At 38.9% G+C, this 9,897-nt stretch overlaps 1 long non-coding RNA gene across 1 annotated transcript; it reads left to right on the forward strand.

The window, feature by feature from the left end:
• The first annotated feature begins 277 nt into the window (after positions 1–277).
• On the forward strand, positions 278–1,403 carry LOC118162266. Its single transcript, XR_004748367.1, has 3 exons — positions 278–292; positions 380–702; positions 1,017–1,403. It is a non-coding gene; the product is annotated as an uncharacterized LOC118162266 (long non-coding RNA).
• The last annotated feature ends 8,494 nt before the right edge of the window (positions 1,404–9,897 follow it).

The following is a 9,897-nucleotide window of genomic DNA, read 5'->3' on the forward strand; positions in this document are numbered from 1 at the left end:
AAGAAGCTCTTTATTAAAACTAGCTCCGTTTGTCAGATTTATTGCACCTACACCCACTGATAGAGTCTACACAAAGCTACTTGTGTGTTGTGAGGCCATAAGATAATTTGATGAAGGTATGAAGCAGACGTTATCCATGCAATTAATTTCTTCACCCAGCTGATGGCATTTCATTGTTTCCCTGTAGAACAAACACACCAAGGGTCTTAGGAAACAGCTCTACGAGATGAGATAAAAGGCAGTTTTGCCAACTCAAGCCAATAGAAGATACAGTGTAATTGTCCAGCTGGAAGTTGCTTTTTCTGCCTCTTACATGTGCACTCATAGCCAACATGTGAATTTGTCATCAGGCTCTAACAAATTGCTATTTGTTTTGCAGAGTGCCTATGTCATCCCCTGCAGGAATGAGCAGAACGCAGAGCAGGAGGCATTGCAGCTGGTGCAGCAGCCCCCACTGACAGACATGAGACAACTGCTGTGATTTAACACCCCCCCACCCTGCAATGGCTAAACCTGCTTTACAAACTTGTGGCTAGGTTCCTTCGCTCTTCTTTGCCTGCACACATATCATAACCCTGGGTTCAGGATTATGCAGGAGAGATTCCTTGTCTGCAGCCATGATTGCTCAGCCCTGGCAGAGAGCCAGGCTTCATACCCAGGTGACTGCTTAGAAATACCCTGAGCTCTCTGAAACTCTCCCAGGTAAGATCATCCTGCAGGCAACAGAACTGGGCTACTCGCCCAATGTACATGGAATAAATGCCAATTATTCATTTCTTTATAAGGCAGTACTAAGAGATTGTGTTACGCAAGAGGCAGGGAACTTGTATTTTTTCAGTTTCTCAGAGGACAATAGGAGCAATCCCCATAGGCACAGAGAATGATGACAGATGAGTAACCAAAACCAGGAGATTTCTGTTGTTTCAGGAAGATCTCTGGAAATGCTTTCTCTGGCTTTAAGAGCATAGGTTGTTCTTACTCTTTCTCAAAAAATACTTGTCCCATATGTTTTCCAGAAGCATCACCACAGAGAAGAACTCTGTCCTCTGCTGCTTACCATTTGGTAGATAATTTGGTAGCAATCAAGTTCTCTACACTCTTCTTCCATTTTCTTCTGAAATTCAGCTCAGTATACAGTATATTTACCTAACAAGACTCCCCATTTCTGCAGCTGAAGGAAAAGTGCATGATGGATGTTTGGGCAGCTAAAAGGACTCAGAAATAGACTGTACCTGTCTCCAGAAGGGGCTTTGCCTGAACATAAGACTGAAGGTGAAAAGGAACAGATAAGTGAATATAGCACGTGGGTTAATAGATTGTCCTCAGATGAGAGCCTGTGTACTGATCAGGTGCCTTGGCAACCAAAGGGCACTACACAGGCATTGGGGTGAGCCCTTTCTCAGGCAAGGGAGAGAGGAGAGTTTCAAATTCATTTCCTGTAGTGCCAGGATGTCCTTTCAGCTTGGTCAGCTGAAAGACAGCTGGGATCTTTAGATGGTCTTCCTCACCCAAGATCTACTCATAATGAAGCTTTTTTGCATCTTGCATTTCACATATTCTCCAAATGAAGGAGAAAGATTTCTGCCCTAGCACTCATCGTTTTATGAAAGAAGGAATCATGGTTTTGGGGGGGGGGGGGGGGGGGCAGGGGGCGGGGGGCAGGGGAGAAATGTCAAGAGACTCAGGAAATGCAATGTGTTGTGTTCATGAGTCTTAAAAGAATTCAAACATTTAAAGACTGTGCCATCTTGCTTCTCTATTATGCACCCTGTCCTAAAATTGCAATATCTGCTATCCTTGATCTTTGCTCTTAAATCTCCATGAAGCAATGCAAAGATGGAAGCTGCTCTACTTCTGTGCCTTCATTCCCTTCAAGTTTATCCTTCTTCCCTTACTATTACTTCTCTTGGTTTGGTACCTTTATTTTCAAATTCTCCTTGCTCTCTTCTTCAGCTCCCTACTCCTCTCCAGTCACTTTTAGTCCTGTCCACAGCTCTCTGTCCTTCTAAACTCCACATTTGCATCACTCATCTCTCCCCTTGTCTCCTCTGTTCTGCTCCATGTAGGTCACCTGCACTTCCTTGTTCCACAACAGTAATTTTTAACTGCTAGATCAGAGGACATCAAATTATATTTCACATTGATTGTAGCATGATGCTATATCTCACAGAGACCCAAGGACCTATGTTATACATACAGACTTGAACTATTAATGCACATTTTTGTTCTGGTCTACTCTAAGGGGAAAATAAGTTAAAAAGAAATAATTATAATGTGTCAAGGAAACAATTAAATGTGAGATGAAGAAAATGGAAGGGACAGACAGGAATAGAATATCTGGACATCAGAAAAGAAAACTAAAGAAGATTTTATAAGACTGTCTTTAAAGTGTGGTAAAATAACTGTGGAGAAAAAAAAAAAAAAAAAAAAAAAAAGCTAAAGGAAAGAAACAAAGTGAAAGAAGAAAAAGACAACAATGGATTTTTTAAAAAAAATCCCCGTATCATCTCTGTAAGACTTTGAAAGGAAGCAATCTGGTACAGAGCCAGCAATACCAATGTCACAATGACTTGGCATAGAGGATTAGATCAGATGGAGATAAGAGAAGGAAAGATAAAAAATTTTAGTGTGCAGATAAGAAGACAGAAAAGAAAGCACATCTAGGCCTGGTACTGATTTTATGGCATGATAAAGCTTGAGTTTGTCAGGCATGATTCTAAAATAGGGATGGGGTTTCTTCCTGTTAGTGACTTTTGGGAGCCAGCTGCTACAATGTTAGTTTCTGAACAGTCCTAACAGCTACGATACAGTAGCCACCTAATCCTGACCAATGTTCATTGAAATCAGATGTTTTTCCACTGGCTTCTACAGGAACCAGATTGAGCCCTAAAAGAAAGTAATTTGTGGTAATGGTGGTACTGCTGCATACTTTGCAGGGAAAACTTTTTTTTCATAGAACGGTGATTCATCAGAAGAGATTATTTCTGCAGCAACACTGAATATTGAAAAGATGGCATTTCTACAATGAAAAAAGAAAATAATCTTAATAGGTAATTGGTTAAGACAAGTGACCATTGATTTCATTCATCCAAGCTCAGCACCTGCCTGACTGCTTAAAACAATACTCACCTCATACTCAGGAGCTTGAATCTTCATTTTCCACATTTAGGTATGTCCAGGTAAAGGTGCTTGCAACCTTGCTTCACAAACTTGAAAGAACAGCCACTTCAGGTCAGGAAGAATGAAAAAAGAAAACGGGACAAATAACCTATAGTTGTATCTGGACAGATTTCTGGGGGTAAATATAGGAAAAAACTTGCTGTACTGGTACCTTCTGAACTCTAATCATGGATGAAGGTGCAGGGTATTCACTGCTTGTTCAGATGTGCTGTTCCTGTTTCAAACCATGTGCTTATATGGTCACATCTTTGTCATGAGAGGAAATACTCTCAAGACGTGTGTTTCTTCCCTTCTCTGATTTGTCTTGGCACGAATACTAAAACCACCTCATTACAAATATTTTGCTTATTCACATTTTCCATTGAATGTGTATCTGGACTTTTCCCTATTATATGAATGGGTGCATGCAAGCTAACAACACTTCTTGCCAGCTAGAGGAGTATCACAAAATAAAATAATCTCTAATGACTAAGCTGCCTGACCTTGTGACTGTAGTAATGCCAGAAGCACGGCTGTTTTTTAAAGATACATTTTCTCATCTTTTCAGTGCAGTGTTGTGGTAGATGTGACAAAGAAAAACCCAGAGGAGGAAGCTCTCCATTTTACTACAGTCAGAAAGTCATGGGGGATCGTAGGCTTCCCCACAGTGTTTTGCAACCCTGCTCTTAGAGGATCACCTCTAGACATAGCAGTTAAATTCAGTCGCTGTGCCTATTAACTCTGTGACCCCTCTACTGAGGCTAGCAACACAAACCATGGACCAAAATCCTCCTTTACTTCAGTTTCAGCTGAACTGTAAGCAGTAGGTTGCTGTTCCTTAGCGGTGAGTTAAAATACCAAGGGCAACAGATTTAAGGCTCCTGAGCTCACAAGGAGCTGGCGCTGTGGGTATTTCCCATGAAGGGCTGCACAGCTTAAGTGCTCCTTGGCCTCAGTGGTGAAGGACTGTGCTGCTCACCAGCAGGGCTAGGCTTGGAAAACAAAGGCATCTGTTTTGTGAGCAGAGGGCACACAAGGCAGTTCTGCAGCTTGCCTCTAGCATGAGCTCCTTCCCAAGGTTTGATAATGTCATGAAACCCTTCCTGAAAGGACCCATTAGTTAACATTTACATATTTTTAACTGCAAAATACTCTTTTTTTTTTTCCTTTTTTTTTTTCTTTTTTTTTAATTTTAATTTTTATTTTTTTATTTAGACAAACACTTGACCAATACCTTCATCCTGCCAACCCGTTTCTTTTCAGCAATAAAATATACTCAGCATTTTCATTTAACAAGAATACATTCTGGGAAAATAAAATAAAATAAAATAAAATAAAATAAAAGATATATTTTGAATAGAAAGACCTATATTGGTTTTGTTGTTGCTGTTTTTCTTCTTTTAAATACACATATCTTCAAGAAAAGCAGAGGGAAAAAAGAGTTTGGACTTCAAATCCACTGTATGACATGGACGATAGTGTCACTGACAGAGCTGGGGGAGGGGGGGACAGTTCCACTTTGAATTGATGCTCAGTGAGTCGGTTAAATTCTTTTAACATATATTCACCATATACAGCCATGCCAGACCACTCAAACTGAAATCGGTCAATATAAATATAATATTGTATGCATGTGAACATGGAATTTTTTTATAAAAACATGCCACCGATTATTGATATTTTTCTTAATCCAAATCCAGCATTTTCTGTGGATGACATATTCTACCTTCCATTTACTAAAACCAAACATGGAACCTAAACTCTCCAAAAATCACAGTGTGGTCTGAGTTTCGTGACTCAAGAGAGTTATATTAACTAATGTTGAGGGAATTTTGCATTCATTTTTAAAAATGTCAATTATATCAAATTATTAAAAAATTCTCAAAGAGTAAGAAGTTCTGAGGCAAATGTATCACAACACACCAATATAATAATTTCTGGAAAAATTTACAAAACAATTCTCCAAAAGTACCACATGCTCCCTGTAAATAAAATAAAATAAAATAAAATAAAATAAAATGTGAAATTATAACATTCCCTTTGCCTCTGGATGTGGTTGATGCACTATGGTTCAAATTTTGTACTACTAGAAACAATTGTTATTGTGCTAACTTCATTATATACTGTCAACAATTCGGGCCAAACATGTTAGAAATTATTACACTTCTTATCAAACCTTCTCCTTATGTTAGAGAAATATAAAATATTTGTGTGAATAAATGCAAGTATTCTGCCATGTAAAAATAGCCTTACTTGTTTTCTGGTACAGAAGGAGTTAAGTCAGGACCAAAAATAAATAAATATCTGAATCAGAGAAATATTTTTGGAGAAAACTTGCTTGGTTTTTGTTTAAACTAACACCAGTGTTGCATTGACATGTCTGGATTAGATTTCCAGTGCATTTTCCAACCTGTTGGACACTTTCCACAAATTATAAAAAGGCACCACAAACAGAAGTGAAGAGAAAGAGAATGTTACTTTTGTGCACAAATTTCTCCTTAGGGGTTTATAAAAAGGGTCAGTACACATTTTTGTGTAAAGATATGGGACAAATTTATTACAACAGAGAGAGGAGCAGTAAAAGCAAATTTATTATCATTTTTATCATTCCTGGCAGCTCTTCCAGCAGAAAGTCCAGGTCCATGAACTGTGCAAGGCTTTTCTGTGGCTCAGAGCTTCCCCAGCTGAGCAGGTCTGGGAACCAAAATTTACTGTTCCAAAGTGGTCTAAAGGAATTGGCCATCTTTTCTATCATACACTGTGTTCCTGCACACAAAATCTTAGAAAGAGAGGATATGGGTGAGATTTGTTTTTTTTCCAGAAGCAAAATAAATTTACTAATGATTTTAACTGAAAAATTAGATAATTTGATGTGATGATTTTTCAACTGTTAGTTGCATCTCCTCAGATTTAAGGTTATTTTCCTATTTGTTAACCATGGATCATTTTTATTCACTACCAAAGACATTACAGCTCACCTGTCTGAGGACAGGTGTTGGGAGAAAGCAGCAGTCTCACAAAAGAAAAGCAGAATTCTCCAAGTCAATCAAGGTTCAAGAAGAGGAAAGCCCAGCAACTCATACTGTTGCAGTACAGCATTCCTGCAATATCTTCTTCATTCTCAAAACAAGCCAGTCACTCACTCTCGAAGAACTAAAGAAACAGCTTCAGTTCTTGGAATAAGAAAAAATTCAGGGGAAAAAATAATAACAGTAATTTAAATATATATGTATATATATATATATTTCCATTACAATTATTATTTCCAATCTGATCTGCAGGCATTTGTGTGTGATCTATTCCTTCTGGGTCTAATGGAAAACGTCACAGTGAGTATGGGAGATTGTATGACTGAATTATTATGCAGATCATGAGTAAGGGGATTCAATAAGAGTCTAAAATATATCCCTATTAAAAAAAAGAATATCTGTCTAAAATCAGAACTGTTTCTGTAACCGATCAGTGAATTCAGTCTGTGTTTCCATTGACTGGGCATACTGACCAAATTCTGCCCTTTTACTTGGAGTATAAGATTTACTTGCTCTTTAATGTTAAGTGACATTGTTCCTTTTCACTTTCAGTGTTTCTAAAGAGTCACCAAGGATTGCCCAGCAGATCCAAACAATCGTACTTCATACTTCCCTGGTGGAAGTGTCATTCCAATCACTTTCCTTCCCAGAGCCACAGGCAATGAACACCATCACTTGGGACTTTAGTTACCTCGCACAGTAAGCCTACAGAGATACAAAAGTGCCCTAGAATCATACCATACTAGGAAAGTGGCCTTCTTTCTGTCTTTTATGGTTGTCCCCAGTATTGTATCACCCCAAACAAGCTGCCTGATTGCACTAGATGATAAGTAAACACCATAAACGGCAATCTCATGCCCAAAAGTTCATACGCTCCCTCCTTCTCCTGATCGCATTGCTGGGACCTTATCTCTGGAGATGCTTTCCTTCTTCAAAGAGCTCCTCCATTTTCTACGTATAACTACTTTTCTGACATCAGTCTGCACATATCCCCTATTAGACTCACTTCTCTGGCATCATGTTGCTTACAAGGTACCATCTGATAAAGTGTTTTTAATCTACTGGTGCCGGTGACTCTGTCATAATCACAATGACCTGGAAAACCCCCAGATGGTGAAGCTTGGAGGTTGCTAGTGCTCGGTTACTTGGTGCTCAGATTTCAGATTCAGTCCACAGCTGAGAACTGAGGTGTCAGGTGATGCTTAAAAATGTGAATTATTAAACAAGTAGTTCTACAAGGAAGGGAATGATCATGATTAAATAACCAAATCTATAACTAAAATCCAACAATTCCAGGATTTACCCAAGACTCCTTAGCTTAAGTAATACCTTTTGGTTGGCTTCAACTATTTTTGAATGTGTGGATGTTTACAAAGTTTGTTACTCTATTCTCCTGCTCTCTTACCAAGAAGAAATGTATGGAATTGAATTGCTTTTGACTTGAATCTTCATCAACACTGTCTCTTAGTGATCTGGGAATACAACCATAATTTAACATTGTTGTTTTGCAGTTCACTCTGAATTCAGAATCTTCTAAATCATCAAGAATTAATTAAACTCTTCTTTGTCAAAACAAAGACTACTGAAATTTACTGAATCACACAAGTAAAATGCACTTAAAGACATGACACTGAAACCATTCCACTTATGCAATAGACAGTTGATGCTGGCAGGAAAATCAAAATGTGTCAGAGATGCCTAGATAGTATGGTATTTCTATTCCATTTCTCAAACCACTTATATCACAGGGGTCTTCTGTATCTGTAGCACTCACCAGCTTCAGAAAGCATTTGACTTTTCTCACTTCTAGTCAGCAAGTCCTTTTCCCTGAGGATGAAAGTGAAGACATAGTGCAGTACCTATCTGCAGAGAGATTCAGTAACAAATTGGACTTCATTCATTTCCCTGTGCCTGAGAGGCATCCTAGGGGTGGCGGGACTTGCATGAAGTTTTGGGGCGATAGAACACTCCCCTGACAGAGGTGTGACCAAGACCACACTTAAAAATTTTGATGCACATTTTACTCCTCCGTCAGAAGACATCCTTTGGTGACAACTACCAGGTCTGTGAAGAAGAAAACAAGACCAAATAAGCAACAATGTCAGAAGCAAGGGTTAAGAAAGTGCATGAGCCAACTGATGTGTTTCTTTTGTACTTATCACCATGATTGCATATTAATGTATGCATTAGACATGCAGATAATTTATAGTAATATTTTTATATAAGCAAGCATGATGTCTTTAGAATAGCTTAAAATCTAGATCAGATTCAGGCAACAGAGTAAACTGCCAAATTTGAATGTTTTTTCTATCATTTCATGCATGGAAGGAAAGAAATCCCCCCTACAACTTGCTGAAAGCATTCAAGGAGAATCCTCATTCCTCTAACTATTTGCTATTTTTGTCAGAAATGTAAGCGTTTGCCATGGCACATCATAAATTACTGATAACATATCACCAGTGAACATTTGTAAGTGAGATAAATGCAGAAAGTATTTATAAAGCTTCCAGACCAATTAACACTCTGCCACCCTTCACCACCCAGGTTTGTTGGTATTTGAGTTATTTACAAACTGAAGCTGCTTGTCTTTAAATAATCTTTGCTGTTGTACAGTGTTATTATCCCAGATGCATAGCAGGACTCCAGATCCAACACAGTTATGAAATTCTCCCCCTGGCTCCCTCAAAAGGGGCCCTTGTTGATTTCTCAAGTACTTCAGCAGCCAGCGCCCACAGTTGCTCTATGGAAAGACATGAGTCATGCCCAATTCATTCATTTAAAATTCTCTCCAGCTCAATAACTTCTGGCAGGCATTCCAGCCCATTCGCTGGGTGTCAGTAACACAGGCTGATTTAGCTGGATGTTCTCTCTGGCTCATTAAGTGGAGGAGCTGGATTATCATTACATTCCTATCAATCAGGTGTTGTTCACCAAAGATTAAAAATGAGCTAAGAAAGAAGTGGGGGTTTATTTTTTTAACACTGAAAAGCAATATGTTGTTTTTAACTGCAATAATATTGCTTTATACCAGCTGACCACTAAACCAGGCTTTGTACAGTAATTTATTGGAAATAAGGGAATTTTTCAGGCACAGTTTCAGTAAGCACAAACAATTTCTGAACTATTCTAAACTAGGGTCACTCAAATCGATCCTTGAACTTGTATTCCAAGAACTCCCCCTCCTGTAGCAAACTCAGAGAACCTGTCAACTGACATTGCCTGAGACTGCTTTTTGGAAAGGTAAGTCTATGTCCTCCAGCAACCACATTGCCTCTTACAACTTCCTTAGTATACACTTGGCTTCTCCCGAGAAATGCCAGGCATTAAACAGATTTTCTTCACTGAGCTTTTAATGTTCTAGCACTACTGCCCTTTGGCAGTGGAAGAATTGAATCCATGTCCACGAGACTACAGATTGGACTGTCCTTAAAAGTTCCCTGGAGATAAAGGCATTGCAGACCAGCCAGGAACTGAAAAATTGAGCGAACCCCGTTTCCATATCCCCACTGACATCCTGCCTCTACCATATCATAAAACCATGCACTGATCCAAGGGACATCAGAAGAGGACATCTGAGGATGAGGAGACATCTGAATGGGGAGAAGAGGGCAAGCCAGAGCCATTTGATCTGATCCAGCTCCCACCGAAATAATTTTTATATTCTGTTCACAATACAAATTGAACTAATTCAAAACTATTCCATCTCCTA

Source organism: Oxyura jamaicensis, chromosome 2 (genome assembly GCF_011077185.1).
Source record: "Oxyura jamaicensis isolate SHBP4307 breed ruddy duck chromosome 2, BPBGC_Ojam_1.0, whole genome shotgun sequence".
NCBI lineage: Eukaryota > Metazoa > Chordata > Aves > Anseriformes > Anatidae > Oxyura > Oxyura jamaicensis.